This window comes from Rana temporaria, chromosome 2 (assembly GCF_905171775.1).
Source record: "Rana temporaria chromosome 2, aRanTem1.1, whole genome shotgun sequence".
NCBI lineage: Eukaryota > Metazoa > Chordata > Amphibia > Anura > Ranidae > Rana > Rana temporaria.
In genome coordinates, this window is record NC_053490.1 from 89,404,936 (window position 1) to 89,419,485 (window position 14,550).

Here is a 14,550-nt window from a genome sequence, read left to right on the forward strand (position 1 = left end):
GTAGCATATTATTATTGTTCACTTCTATGTGAGAAATGCAAACTCTGTACTGACCAGCATATGTGATACATTTTTTGCATGTCATTATATGCAGTATAGATATATAGAAAAGCCCACTTTTCCTTGTTTATATTATCTGCCAATACCTTAGTATACAGTCTTCATTACGTGGTTATATTTAATGTTATTTCCCTCAGTTTATGATATCCTCATGTCAAAGCCTCCAGTAACGGTGTCATGGGCGCCCATACGCCCCCTATGGATGAGCCGCCACTGCTTCAGTCTGTGAATGAGCAGGAAGCCTCACGGCGCATCCTATTCATTCACCTGTGCAGCTGAGGTTGCAGAGAAAGGGACTGATACATCTATATTCTCAGTCACTTTTAGCAGGGGGGGTCCTGTCAAATAGGCTGTAAGGGGCCCCATGATTTCTAAAAGCAGCCCTGCTCTCCAATTTTATTAAATCAACCCCCAAATGGAAACAGCGAGGGGTGGTATTTTCCTACACAAATCTGTCTTTGCCCTGGTTCACACTGGGTACGATTTGGAACGATTTGAGATGCGATTTGACATGTCAAATCGCATCTCAAATCGGCGGCAATTGTCGGCAATGGCACTGTCTTAATCAGTGCGACGCCGCATCTGCGATTTCAAAAAGTAGTTCCTGTACTACTTTTTGCGATTTCGGGCCGCGATTTACATTAAATTGCGGCCGAAATCGCGGCAAAATCGCAGCCGCGAAATCGTGGTAAAATCGCGAATTTTACCGTGATTTTGAATTCGCAGCAGTGTGAACCTAGGCTTTCTGTCCAGAAGCCCCAATCAGTTTACTAATACCGCGTACACACAATCGGTCCATCCGATGAGAACGGTCTGATGGACCGTTTTCATTGGTTAACCGATGAAGCTGACTGATGGTCAGTCGTGCCTACACACCATCGGTTAAAAAAACTATTCTGTCAGAACGCGGTGACGTAAAACACAACGACGTGCTGAAAAAAACGAAGTTCAATGCTTCCAAGCATGCGTTGACTTGATTCTGAGCATGCGTGGATTTTTAACCGATGGACGTGTCTACAAACGATCGTTTTTTTTCTATCGGTTAGGTATCCATCGGTTAAATGTAAAACAAGATTGCTTTTTTTTTAACCAATGATAAATAACCGATGGGGCCCACACGCGATCGGTTTGGACCGATGAAAACGGTCCATCAGATCGTTCTCATCGGTTTAACCGATCGTGTGTACGGGGCCTAACAGTTGGCAATTTGTAACCTTCTTTTGCCTGAAATCTCAAAATGTACTGGTGTGTGGGATTTTACGAATATGGCATTGACTGCGAAACGAATTAGTAGCTGTTACACAAAAACTTGAAGCGCCGCTCCAAGCGCAGCAAAACTTCTCTCTATATTTCAAAGAACAGATCGAGTGCCAACATTCAAACAATCGTATCTGAAACAGATTGGAAGACAGAAGGTAGAAACGCCACTCACCAAACCCAGCCACTATACAGAGAGGTAAAGATACAGCTTCAGCCTGAACTCCTCCTGGCTATGCTCCTCTGACATGTTTCACCCCACCTACAGGACTTGACTATAGAAATGAGAGCAAAAAGACCCGTTAGAACACCAGCTCAGGCTCATCTGGGAGAAATAGCAATCGGACAAGTTACAAAACATTGTCTACTGAGCTCTCATGATACAGAATCTAAAGCATCTTCTCACCATCTTGGCAAAAATGTGTTAATTGTGTAGAGCTGAATTCAAGGGCCAGATTCACATAGAGATATGACGGTGTATCTCCTGATACACCGTCGTATCTCTGAGTTTCGTCGGTCGTATCTATGCGACTGATTCATAGAATCAGTTACGCATAGATATGCCTAAGATCCGACAGGTGTAACTGTGTTACACCGTCGGATCTTAGGCTGCAATTCCAGGCCGGCCACTAGGTGGCGCTTCCCTATGTTTTACGCAACGATTATGCAAATGAGGAGTTACGCCGATTCCCGAAACGAACGACCGCCCGGCGCTTTTTTCTTACGTCGTTTGCGTTCAGCTTTTTCCGGCGTATAGTTACCCCTGGGTCTATGAGGCGCAGCCAATGTTAAGTATGGCCGTCGTTCCCGCGTCGAATTTTGAAATTTTACGTTGTTTGCGTAAGTCGATTCACAAAAACGCTGGATGCAAGTTACGCTCACGCCGAAACCAATGACGTCCTAGCGACGTCATTGGGAGCAATGCACGCCGGGAAAATTCGCGGACGGCGCATGCGCAGTTAAATCGGCGCGGGGATGCGCCTGATTTAAATACTACACTCCCCCTAGCCGCGGAATTTGAATTCCGCTGGGGGATTTACGATACGCCGCCGCAAGTTTTGAGGTAAGTGCTTTGTGAATTAGCATTTGCTTTAAAAACTTGCGGAGGCGGATCTTAAATCACATCTAAAGATCCGCTAACCTATGTGAATCTGGCCCCAAAAGTGTATAAAACTGAAGATTTTGTAGCCTTTTTAAGAGTTTGAATTTTTACCTGTAACTGCTTAATGAAATCACTGCCACTTGGGGACAAGTCTTACATTTTTGGAATATGGCATTAGGGACAATCTTGAAGATACTTGCTGACCCGTGTGTCATCATGACCCCAAAACTTCACTCACAGTACCTAGCATTATTAGGAGAAATGTGCGCCGAACTCCACCTTGTGTCACATTTGGGTCTCTATTCTAGATACATGAGATGACGTCACTGTGTTTATCCAAACCAATCTCGCTATGAATGTTCGCCTTGAAACAATTTGTGTATCAGAAGGAATTAAGACAGGCCTCTTGTGCCTGAAACATAATTAATTTCCAGTATTACACATAGTAACGTACCTCCCAACCTTCTAAAAAGATAAAAAAGGACAACTTATAGCACACGGGATGCAGGCAAAGGACACGTCCCTTCCAGAGTGCCAGGTCAGCAATTACATGGACTACAAAATTCTACTATGCAGAAAATGATTGGCTAAACCACACAAGTGCTGTTTTAATCACAACTTTCATTTGTATAAGCTTTTGGAAACAACAATTGCAGTTATACAGAGGTTGGATAAAAAAGTTTATTGCAGCATAACACTTTTGGTAGTAAAATGGTAACGTTTGTATGGAGATGTACACATTAAACTAGGGGTATGCAAACTTTTTAAACAAAGGGCTAGTTAACTGCCCTTCTGTTTTTAGAGGGACCAGACTGTGATCAGTGGGAGTAGAAAGTGTTTCAGGCTTTGTGGTCAGTGGGAGTAAATTACATAGTTCCTGTGGTCAGTAAAAGGAGGAAAGGTGCCCTGTCGTTGGTATTAATGAGGGGAATAGTGCCCCATCATTGGTAATAATTGGAAGAATAGCCCCCCATCATTGGTATTTATTGGGAGAATAGTGCCAGATTGTTGGTGGTATTAGTGGGAGGAATAGTGTCGCATCAGGTGTGTCAATGGGAGGAATAGTGACCTTTTCATTGGTATTAAAGGGGTGAATGGTGCTCCATCGTTGGTGTTAGTGGGAGGAATAGTACCCCGCTGTTGGTGTCAGAAGCAATAGTGCCTCATTGTTGGTGTCAGTAGCAGCAGGAATAGTGTCTCATATCAGTGGGAAGAATAGAGCCCCAAGGGCCAGATAAAGGCAGGCAAAGGGCTGCATCTGGCTCGTGGGCCGCAGTATGGAGACCACTGCATTAGACCAAAGAGAGAGACAACTTGGGCTGCACTGGGGACTTACTTTAATATCCATTTATATAAAGCTATGGTCTTAATCCAGATTGTCTTGTATGTGTTTGAACGACAACCTAGAGCAGAGGATGTTTAGGGAATGTCATTTATCATAATGGCATGTCTTGTTTAATGATGATCATTATAGCTGAACTGATAACCATGATCAGTGGGAGTGCAATTATCACGGGACATTGATTATAAACCATGGCTTTGTTCACAGGCAAGCCTTGTGAAATCATCCTGAGTGGTAACTAATCCCCCTGGTAATAGAAGCCACCTGAGATTAAGCCTGTTTACTTTCCTGGTAACCAACTAAACATGACATGCAACAGCTCACTGCATTTTCTGCAGGTGGGAGATGTCCTTATACGTGGCGCTTGTTTCACCAACTGATGACAGGTTATGTTATACAAAGTCAAAATAATTAGTGATCCAGAACCAGAGCACTGCCTTCTAAAGTAAACGTTAAGAGATAAACTATTAAACTATTTCCTGAAGAATTACCCTTAACTGGCCATGGATAAAAATAGTGGTGTATACATGATCAAAGTACCAGTCTAATGTTTAAACAATTAGTAAATGTAAATTGCTGTGAATTCAGCAGAACCCCCCCCCCCCCCCCCAACCCTTCCCAGGAAGGCCATCCTAAAGTTTACCATACTTAAGTATTAGTGGACAATACCAATAATATTATGTAGCACTACCCCTGAAGGAGCTGCTGGTTTGTTTTTGATGGTATGTTACCTCTGTATTTCCGCCGTCTAGGGTACTTGATGAGAGTTGTAGTAAATGGAATGTCCACTCAACAGGTGTCTTTTCTGTGCTTTTATTACCCAGCCAGGTAAAAACGGTTAAACCGTTAAAAGGTGAAGGGATAGTAGAAATAGTGAATAACAGATTCAGGTGTATGTCAATGGGAAACAGTCCTGCTTCCAACGACACTTTACTTCGCCACTCCAGCCGGAATGGATTTAGCGCACCTGGATAGACTCTCTCACAAACCTGGCAGCCAGAATGTCACTCGGAACTTGGGGCTAAGTCTCTGCCACAGACCCTCCCAATGGTTGAATAAACAAAACAGTCCAGAATCCTTTCTATTGGATTCAACACCCGGACCTCCTTCAGGTAGTTTTGGTTAGGCTACCGACTGATAGACAACCAACATCCAGCCTCTCAGTAGCTGTTTTTTCTGGTCCCCCATGGATAGTCAGACCCTTATTGGAACACCAGCCTCTCTTGGCACTCCTCAGGCAGACTCTCCACCAGACAGCTTCCTCCAACAGGACGGACAGCTCAGGACCTCAGCAGATTGGGGACCCAGTCGTTCACTGGCCCCGGCGGCAGATCAGATGCTCCGGGCCAACGTGGTCCCGAACCAGGATCGCTGCGTAGCATGCACACCCCGGCCCGGAAGGCCATTTTCCGGGGTGCCGTGGAATGGCTACCCTGAAGGTGGGCGCCACACGGGAAGAAGACCCAAGAAAATGGCATCTGCCCCATAAATACCCCTCCCCTGAAGGTGGGCGCCACACGGGAAGAAGACCCAATAAAATGGCGTCTGCCCCATAAATACCCCTCCCCTGCACGCACAGCTAGGAAGCCTCCTCCTGATAGGCTGCCGGGAAGAAGCATCCAAACCTTTGACTCCGCTGCTGCCACCTGTCGGCCTGGGGTGTGACCAGCACCCCAGAAACGTCAGCATGAACCCACAGCACAGCCAAAGCTGGGACAGAGGCTCCAAATTTTAACAGAATAACCTGGTCAGAGTCACTTAACTCTCTGACCCCCTCTAAGTTTACACTAGCACCGGTTCTGAAAAGTAACCAGGCGCTACACTTAGAATGATTGTCAACGTAACCCCCATTACTAGTACATATGTCACACACTTCTTCTGTGCATTTTAAATCTGACCTCAATGCAAATATTTAAAAACATCAACCTTTGATCCGCCTGGATATTCAATTCCTTTTTTTCACTTAACTTATGTAAACTCCTGAAACTGTCTTTTTATTAGCTTCCAGTAATCCCCTGCACAACAGTATTGGAAGTATTACTTGCCCTAATCCGACTCTACTACATTGTATGGTGCTGATGTTCCCCAACTTGCGAATTGGGCCATTTTAGAATACCCACAGAAAACTCAGTGGGCATCCATGTGAATAGGTGTGAGCAGGAAGTCCCACTGAAAGCACTCTGTATCCAGGGCTGATCATTCTCTGATACCGTATATACTCGAGTACAAGCCTACCCGAATATAAGCCGAGGCACCAAATTTTACCACAAAAACTGGGAAAAAGAGGGCCAACAATGCCCTATCTGCAGATTATCTGTGCCCATTTGCAGCTTCACTGTGCCCATTTGCAGCTTTTCTGTGCCCATCTGCAGCCACACTGTGCCCATCTGCATGCCTCACTGTGCCCATCTGCAGCCTCACTGTGCCCATCTGCATGCCTCACTGTGCCCATCTGCATACCTCACTGTGCCATCTGCATGCCTCATGTACCTGATCTGTGTCTGCTGTGTTGTGCAGTCTTAACTTCAGTCGGTGGCCTTCCAGAGTAACAAAGCCCCGCTTCCTCCTCGTCCGTGTTTCAGTTTCCCAGCAGTGAGACAGTGTTCCATCTATCACGGATGAGGAGAAGGTGGGGCCTTGTTACACTGGATGGCCGCCGACTGACTGCATGACACAGCGGGAGACTTGAGTATAAGCAGAAGGGGGCTTTTTCAGCACAAAAAAAGTGCTGAAAAACTTGGCTTATACTCGAGTATATACGATAATCGCTGCATGAGCAATCACATGAGCAAAGCCACAAATAGCTGCTGATGCTTTTTAGGCTCCCATTGCTTTCAATAGCGCTTCCTGCCCACACCTATTCACATGGATCCTGTGGGTATTATAAAATAGCCCCTTTCGCAAGTGTGACTGGGACTTTGGAGCCGTTAGGAAAAGCTGACAATTCTGTGACAGATAAACATTTTTTTTTATATTTTTTGGAATTTTGACTTTGGTAGATGTCATCCATAGCATAGCCTGGCTTCCCGTGACTATTCAATTCTAACTATTTGTAGAGGTAATAAGCAAGATAATGTCTCAGGAAGCCAGGCTATATTGTGGAGGACATCTACCAAAGAATTCTGGTCAGAAGTTATCTTCGTGGAAGAATTGCTCCAAAATGCCACCCCTTCGACGTATCAACTATGCACAAAAACATAGACATTGGGGTGCAAAAAAAATGGCACTCTGGATCTATGAGTGAAAATTTGAAATATTTGGCTGTAGCAGGCAGGCACATGGCTACAGGACAGGCAAAACAAACAATTGCTTGGGGCCCCGAGCTGGCCTGGGGCCCCCAACATCCCCTTCCCAGGCCAAGCTCCTCTTCCTGCCTCCTGGAGTCCTGTCAGTCCGACTAGGTACCGTGCACGGTACAGGAGATTCAGTTTCCTGTTCCCGGCCGGACTGACAGAAAATGCACACTGAATGCGCACTTCCTTTCAGTCCGGCCGGGAACACATGAAACTGAATCTCCTGTACCGCAGGGTACCCGGCCCGGGCACTATCCGATAGGGGACTGGGGACCCATAATGATAGAACACCGGACTGGCAGGAGGAAGAGGAGCTCGGCCACACTACATCGGCAGCCTACAGGGAGGAAGAGGAGGTGAGAATAGAAAAACATAGGGACTGAGGGGGGGGGGGGGCTGAGTAAGAACATGAGTGTAAAAAACGTAGGCTTTGCGCTCAGGGGGTGGTGCTTGGGGGCCCCTATTTTGCTTGGGGCCCCCAAATTCCTTCAAACGACCCTGGTGGCAGGAACCAGTTTGTTTGCGAAGGGCTGGACAGCAGTGCAATAATGAGGATCTGCAGGCAACAGTGAAGGATGGTGGAGGTTTGTAGCTGCATGGAATGATGCAAAATAAAGGAAAAACTTTCTGGACAGCCGCACTCCAAAAATAAATTGCTTTTATTTTAAAATCAAAAAACACACAAAAAGCATACCACAGCAGACGGGGTAAAAAGCTGACGCGTTTCACACTAAACTTTAGTGCTTATTCATAGCTTACTTAAGTTTTTCGTAAGTTTGGTGTTAAACACGTCAGCTTTTTACCCTGTCTGCTGTAGCATGCTTTTTGTATGTTTTTTGATTTTAAAATAAAGCAATTTATTTTTGGAGTGCGGCTGTCCAGAACGTTTTCCTTTCATTTTGCAAGGCCTATCTTCAGTGTAAAGAAGAACAAGGAGTCCTGAAAGCAATGGTTTGGCCCCCACAAAGCCCTAATCTCAACATCAAGTCCGTCTGGGATTACATGCAGAGCCAGAAGGATTTGACGCAGCCTACATCCACAGAAGATCTGTGGTTAGATGTTTGGAACAACCTACCTACCAAGTTCCTTCAAAAACTGTGTGCAAGTATACCTAGAAGAATTTTGAAGGCAAAGGGTGGTCACTCAGAATATTGATTTGATTTGGATTTCTCTTATGTTCATTTACTTTCCATTTTGTTAATTAAAATAAACTATTAACAATTCTATTTCTGAAAGCATTCTTCATTTACTCTTTTTTACACCTGCTTAAAACTTTTGCAGAGTAGTATATATAAAGAAAAAATACATATAAGAAACGAATGGAGAGTGACTAGACAGGACGACGTATGGTGAGCTGTATTTACCCCGATCAATCATGTTGGGATGTATACACATGTGATACCGTATGGTTTCTCAATCTGTCATCTGGAAACTTATCTTCTTTAGTGGCTCCCACTCGTACCATTCCTGTTCGTCACACCCGGAGAGGTTTATTTATTATAGCAGTGTATAATTACCGGTATACCGGACCTTTAGCAATATTACCCAATTAAGTACCTGAGCCCCAGTCTATTTACATTGACTTACCATTACAAGATACTTCTGACTAATTGAACACCCCAACCCGTAACCCTTTGTTCGTCTCACTCCCTCGTACCTTAAATGACGACACAGACAACTTCTTAACCTTGAATGGACGTGGGGGTCGGCCACAGCTTTATTTTGTTAAACATAACGTAACTTGTTAACCTTTATTAACCTTCACATGGTTGATTACTAGGGGGGGAAGCACCAGCCAGCCGCCGGCCTAAGCCGACGGGCATAAAAGCCTTCCACCCCTCCTTTCCATAAATACTCTCCTGTACCGCCAGCTGTGACTTAAATAGACAATATAACCACTCGCACATAAATGCAAATAAATAACACAGGGCCTGCAAGGCCAACGACATATCCCCGTAAACATGAAATTACAGCAAAACAGTCCAACGTGTCCGTCCGCTTATCTCATAATTTTTTTTTTGTTTTTTTTTTTTTGTTTTATCATTATTATTTATTTATTATATATTTTTTTTTTTTGAAGAACAAACGTAAGTAAAATTGCAGACAATTCCAGACAGTAAGGGGCGGGAGGGCGGGGAGCTGCTCTGCTGGCGCTGCACGGTAAGAGGAAGTGGGGAGGGGGGAGCATCCCTGCTTTGTAGCCTCTGTCCCCTCCAAGTACTCCCCCCTCCCCTACTCCTACACCATTGGTTCTCGCTGCCCTATGGTAAGCCTCCATCCCCCTTGAGAGAAAGGGGGGGGGGGAGTGAGGCTCGATTAACCCCTTCCTGGCTGTCCTGCATGTCACTCAGTCCGTGGCACCTAGCCCTAATTGGGCCGGTGCCAACCAGACTAATTGAACACCCCAACCCGTAACCCTTTGTTCGTCTCACTCCCTCGTACCTTAAATGACGACACAGACAACTTCTTAACCTTGAATGGACGTGGGGGTCGGCCACAGCTTTATTTTGTTAAACATAACGTAACTTGTTAACCTTTATTAACCTTCACATGGTTGATTACTAGGGGGGGAAGCACCAGCCAGCCGCCGGCCTAAGCCGACGGGCATAAAAGCCTTCCACCCCTCCTTTCCATAAATACTCTCCTGTACCGCCACAGGAGGAGCTCAGCCCCTCAAACTGAGCTCCGACCCCCACCCAGAATATAAAGGGCCTGCTCAATGCCATCCTGCAGGCCAGATAAAAATATATCCAGCCCGATATCGTTAAGGTGAACACCGTCTTGGCTCATAAGCCGTCTGTTGTCCCCTTCCAACTGTCTATGTCGGACAACTACCCCAGACCTGGCCCTGACATAACGGGACATACGGGAATTTATGGTCCTACAGGCCCTCTCTATGCCAGCAGCATCCCTGTCCTCCTGCCAAGTGACCCGAGGGACGATCTCAGACCAAACAATCAAAAGTTCTGAAAAAAGGAAAACCATTCTCTCCAGATCCATGCGCATGAGCACAATTATTTCCGGAACCCGTAGGGAACGTATGTCGTTCCCACCGGCATGAATCACCAGCACCACCGGCGTCCGAGACGCACCGGCAATCTGAAAAGCCTCCATAAGGATCCGGGACCAAGGGAGACCCCCAATACCTCGCCAATGCACCTCCACCGGAAATCCCAGAGATCTACCACCCGGCCGGCAAATGGCCCTCTGCGCGGCACGATGAATGTAAGAGTGCCCAACAATGTGCACAACTGGAGCGCGAGGACCTAAGAAGGAGAAAACATTAAAGTAACAATTCAGGGCGAACATAACCCGCATAGCACCCCGACTTCCACCGACCAATCCTCTGAATTTCACCCACCGAGAGCCCGGCCCTCGCTGCTTCCGTAGCCGCACCGATTCTGAATGAATGCGTGCCAAAATCAGCAGCCGAAACCCCCGCAGCTGCTAGACAGCTCTTAAACACCGAACTAAACTGGTACCGCGTAAGGGGGGCCCCAGAAGCATGTACTAGAAATTTTTCCCCAACTGGACTCACCTTCAGGAACTCTGTCACCATGGCAACCGGACAAAGGGTACCTCCCACCGCCCCCAGGCGCAGCCAGCAACCCTCGCTCAACTGATCTGTCTTGGACTTTCTAATCCGGACTTGAACCACCCCGTTGGCCAGTAAAACATCCTCCCTGAAAAGACCCCCCGACCCCTTGGCAGAGGCTGGCACCAGCTCACTTACCCTTAATGCGCCGAAAAACGCCAGGCAAAAAGCCACGGAAAAAAGAAGCCCCTCGTATGGAGAAGAGCAAACCCCCCCCGTGACCCCGACCAAGGAGTCTAACAAAGTAAAAGAAATCGGACGCCTGCTGTCCTTCTTGGTATGCACCTTACGCCAACCCTTTAAAGCCTGCAAAATGCCAAAATGTTTTGTGCAATCCTGCCAGCCATGCAACTTCAGGTGAAAACCAACACCTCCCAGACGGCGTTGCGCCACTGCAGCGGAACAGCCGGAATGCTCTAAGCCCAATAGGTAGTCAAACGTGACTTGAAAGCGGACACTCCCGCTGGAAGCTATGTTCCTACTACCCGCCACTCCCAACCAGGCCTCCCACGCCTTACCATGATTGGCCCAGGTGGCCGGAGACACAGAGGAGGCGATGAGCGGCAATAGATTTACAACGCCAGGGTCCAAAGGAACTGCGGGCAGGGCAGGCCCTCCTGAGCCGCCCCCGGGCACAGCGTGCGAAACTCCTGGAAACGGAAACGAGACAATAAATCAGCGATCACATTGTCGACACCAGGAACGTGACGAGATCTAAACCATATATTAAACTCCAGGCACCTGAGAACCAGGTGACGGAGTAGGGCAAGGACCGGAAGGGAGGAGGAGGACAAACCATTAATGCAATGGACCACACTGCTATTATCAGTCCAAAAACAAATCTTCCTGTCCCTGAGCTTGTCTCCCCAAAGTTCGACCGCCACCACAATGGGAAAAAGCTCAAGGAGAGTCAGGTTGCGACATAACCCCTTATCCTGCCAATCTTGTGGCCAAGTTTCCGCGCTCCAATCGTTCCCGAGAATTGCCCCGTAACCCACCGATCCAGCTGCATCGGTGAAAAGGGACAACTCCTGACTGCCCACCTCGTCCGACAAAAAACACGTGCGACCGTTGTAGCCGCGCAAGAATTCACGCCAGACTAAAAGGTCCGCCTTTAGGCACGAAGTTAGTCGTATCCGATGTTCCGGCCTCTTGGCCCCCTTGGTAGCCAGCGATAGCCGCCGTGAAAAAACCCGACCCATCGGCATAATGCGACAGGCGAAAACCAAGAGACCCAAGAGCGACTGCAGCTGACGCAGAGTGACCTTCCGAACTTCGCAAAAACCGTCAATCAAGCCCAATAGTTTCTCGAGCTTGCCCGCCGGTAACCGAAAAACCATCTCAAGGGAATCAATTTCAATGCCCAGGAAGGACAGACTGGTAGTCGGACCCTCCGTCTTTTCAGCGGAAAGCGGAACACCAAACCTGCTCATCAGGGCACAAAAAGAATCCAACAAGTGTTGACAGTGAAAAGACCCACCCGAGGCCACGATCAGAAAATCATCCAAATAATGAATGATAGATCGACAGCCAGTGTCACACCGGACCACCCATTCTAAAAAGGAACTGAACATTTCAAAATAGTGGCACGATATGGAGCACCCCATCGGCAAACAGGTATCGTAGTAAAACAGGCCATCCACACAGCAACCCAGAAGATGGTAGCAATCCGGGTGCACAGGCAACAACCTGAAGGCGGATTCGATATCCGTCTTAGCCATAAGGGCACCCCGACCGGCCCGTCGGACCAACATTACCGCCCTGTCAAAAGACACATAGGAAACCGACGCCTCCTCCTTAGAGATACCGTCGTTGACCGATGAGCCCCTTGGATAAGACAGATGGTGAATCAGGCGAAACTTACCACTGTCCTTTTTGGGGACAACCCCCAAAGGGGAAATCCTCAAATTGGAAAACGGGGGGATGAAGAACGGACCCTCAATGCGACCCAAATTAACTTCTTTACTAACCTTGTCCCGTAGGGCATCCGGATAGAGTGCAGCCGATTGCAAATTGTGAGCCAGTTGAGGAGAAGCTGAAGGAACAAAGGGGATAAGAAAACCATACAAGAAACCTATGCGCAACTGCTCCGCCGCTGACCTATTGGGGTAACGCTCTAGCCAGGGCAACATCTCGTCCACGCTCACCGGCGTCTTTCCCTTCAGCAGGCCCTGCGGCCCTCTGAACCGGTTTTGCGCCGCGGGGGCAGCGGACTGCCCCATGGGCGCCACCGCAAGAAGAGCATTCATGCTTAAACTTGCATAACCCAAAGAACTTGCAGTGGCCCTCGTTGAAGAGCCAGCAAGTTCCCGGTCTTTTTGCGGCCGCTGCGCTCTGTTGACCTGTTGAGGAAGCAGCGGCCCCCCCGAGAAAGGGAGTCTGCCTTTGCGCCATCATGAGTCGCAGCCAGACATCCGTCGCTTTACAGCCCCATCCCACCTCGGGCTGCAACGCTAAACGCCGTCGGAACTCCTCATCATATCTCCACCAAGCGCTGCCGCCATGAGATTTATACGCGTTGTAGACCGAATCCAGATAGATGAAGAGCTCCGAACAGCGTTCAGGGTGTTTTTCTCCCATTATACCACCTAGTACCGCAAAAGCCTGAAGCCAGTTACCTATCGTTCTAGCAACGCGGGGCCTACGCTCGACTGACCTGTCCGTAAAAAACTTGCGCTCCTTGTCAATAGTGTGCTGGTCCGCCGACACCAGGGACCAGATATCCACGTACTTGTTATCCCATATTTTTAGCTTAATGTCATCGCTAACATGCGAGCCCAACGGGCTAATCCCGCAGAAAAAGGACTCCTTATGCACACTGGCTCTTGGCGGAGACGGAGCCCGCTTGTTCGGAAGAGGCGAGACCGCCCCCTGGGAACCGGACTCCAGCTACGCCAACAGTGCCTTCAGGGCCGGTACCAAAACCTGCGACCCACCCCCAGCACCCCAGGCCCCTGCGTAATCAAACTCACCAACCACGGCAGAAGACGAAGGAGGAGGCACCTCTGGAGAGACCACAGATGACATCGCGGAGGCGGATGCCGGAGCAGGCGGAAGCATCGCAGCTACTGGAGAGGGAGCCACTGGAACGGGCACAGCCAAGGGAGCAACAGAGGATGCGGGCGCGCCGGACATTATGCCCACGCGAGAAGGCTGCCTAGGACCCCTGCCTGGATCTATGACGGCCCTCCGAGCCGTTGGGGCTCCTGGATCGGCTGGCAGAGGAGGATGGCGACCCCCAGCGGGAGGACATAGAGCGCCTGGAACTACTATGGCGCCTGGGGGACCTATGGCGACGGCTACGGCCGTATCTGTAGTACCTCCCCGAACTACGGGAGGAGGATCTGGAGTAGGACCTCATCTCCCATCTGCGGGAGCGGTTGCGCCTGTGACTAGCGGTGCGGGGGCAGACATCAGCGGGAATGATTTGGGGGGCAGAGGAAGGGTTAATTAAATTCTCCCCTGCATCCACAAATATGGATGCAAGGGGATCGCTGTGAGCAGCCTGGCCAGGGGGGGGCACAACATCCACATCACCAGAAGGCATGGGGGCAGCAGCAGCATCTCTTACATCACTTAGATCTCTTACTAGGCCAGCCTCCTCACTAGCTGAGGAGCTGGATCCACTCGGGGCATTGGTATTGCCCATGGCCTCAGAGAATAGGGAGGGAGAGACCCAGGGAGTTAATGCAGGTCGGCAGGGGAGTGGAGAAGCGCCTCGTGGAGCTTCAACAGAGGAAGGGGGCGGGGCTACGGCGCCAACGCGCGCTCGGGCGGCGGCCCCGCCCCTTCCTCCCCCCCTCACAGCCACAGCTGCTGTGGAGCCTCCCCGACGCCGTGAAACCCTGGGGGGACTAGGACTAAGCCTAACGGGCGGACGGATGGCCCTGCGAGGGGCCAG